This window comes from Oryctolagus cuniculus, chromosome 1 (genome assembly GCF_964237555.1).
Source record: "Oryctolagus cuniculus chromosome 1, mOryCun1.1, whole genome shotgun sequence".
NCBI classification, from domain to species: domain Eukaryota; kingdom Metazoa; phylum Chordata; class Mammalia; order Lagomorpha; family Leporidae; genus Oryctolagus; species Oryctolagus cuniculus.
In genome coordinates, this window is record NC_091432.1 from 163918472 (window position 1) to 163920389 (window position 1918).

Here is a 1918-nt window from a genome sequence, read left to right on the forward strand (position 1 = left end):
CCAGGATCTTACCACTTTTGTGCTGTCTCCCTAAAAGCCTCATGTGTAAGACTGCAATCCCATAAAGCCAGCTTGGTTACCCTCCATTCAGACGTTAACCTCTCATACCATACCTTTCTCCTGACAATAACGTTCTTCCTCCCACCTAGAACACTTTTACTATCTCTGATCACAAAAGAAATCTCAATTCAACAAATTTAGACCAAAATAGGACATCATTCAATTTCTGTCATTCCTCAAAGGGTATTAACATTGTAAAAAAGACATCAAATGGAAACTGTAATCACCCAATGTATTAGTCTTCTACAAATTAATCAGCTTAGAACAATGCCTGCTTATTATCTCACCATTCCCGTTAGGTCAGTAATCTAACATGGCTCAGCTCCTTTCTCTGCGTGGGGTGAGTCATAAGGCCAGAGTCATGGTGTCAGCCAGCTGAGCTCTCATCTGGGGCCTCTGGGAAGAAATTTGTTCCAAGCTGGGGCTGTTGGCAGATTTCAGTTCTTAGAGTTGTAGAACTGAGGTCTTTGTTTCCTTGCTGACTGACACCCAGCAGCTACTTCGGCTTCTAGAAGCTTCCACATGGCTCCACTATCTTTGAAGTTGAGGGTGACCTGATGTCTTCTAGTTTGAGTCTCTGAACACCTTTTCTGTTAAAAGCCAGAAAGAAAGCAACTTTTCGAAGCCTCACCTCATCTAATCCTCCCCACCCAAGTAATCCCCATGTCTTAAGAGTAACTAGTTTGGGACTTAAAATCTATGTGCAAAATCCCTTCATAGTAGTACCTAAAAGAGACTTTGATTGAACAATCAGAAAATGGGAACTTGGGGGCCATCTCCCGTACCATAAAATACATAATTTTCTGAATTCTTCAAGGGATTCTTCCTTCCCTACAGCCACCAGTGATAAACACTAGTCTGCCCGCAGCTCCCAGCTGTGTTTTTATCATATGCCACCAGAGCCGCCCACCACCACCACTGCCATGATAGTTTGTTGGATTACGTTTGAGCCCCTGGCCTATGCACCCTTAAAATTTGTAGGTCTTGGTCCTTCAAGATGTCCATCAGTACTCTCTGCCCATGAGGTAGGTGGCATGAATTGGTATCTTGTCCTTTTGTTGAGACCAAATTGAGCAGGTGTTTGTTGCTTGGAACCAAAATAAATGTAAAAGCTAAGGCACTGTAACACCCTCATGTCTGACACTTTTAGCATCTTTTATGTCCAAGGCTCCATCCTGAGCAAACTCCAGGAAAGAAAGAAAATTCTGCCTAGTGCTGGAGGCTGTCATCCTTAGGTTGTAGGCACTCATTGCGTTTTAGTGAGTGTGGGTGATTGATTGAATTGGCAGCCCTATAATGTGTTTTCTGTGTCCATGCCTTAAGATAATGCTATGGGGCCGGCACTGTGGTATAGACCAGGGGAAAAGCCCTGGTCTGCAGTGCTGACATCTCTCTGCCTCTCCTTATCTCTCTGGGTAACTCTGACTTTCAAATAAATAAATAAATCTTTAAAAAAAAAAAAACAACAAGAAGGATAATGCTGTTTCTGTCAAGGCAGGGAAGCGGCCTGCTCTGGCACTTGGCTCTACCGCATGAGTTGCCTTGGCCAACGGAATGATTGTGGACTTCACATAAGCAGAGAAGTAGTAGCACATTTGTGTGTGTTCTCTCGGATCCCTGCCACAGTGAGAGTGAGCCCAGGCAGTGTGCAGGAAGAGGAGAGGCCCTAAGAGGCGTGGCCAGACTGACCCAGCCCTGGTCACCATGGACACACTAGCCCCCAACCCACCTAGAAGGTATTTAGCCATTAAGTTTAGAGACATTTTGTTATGCACCAATTGATTCGTGATACATAGAACCCAAGGGAGTGACTTGGTAACTGTGGGATAGGTGTGTTCTAACATACTAAGATAATCTG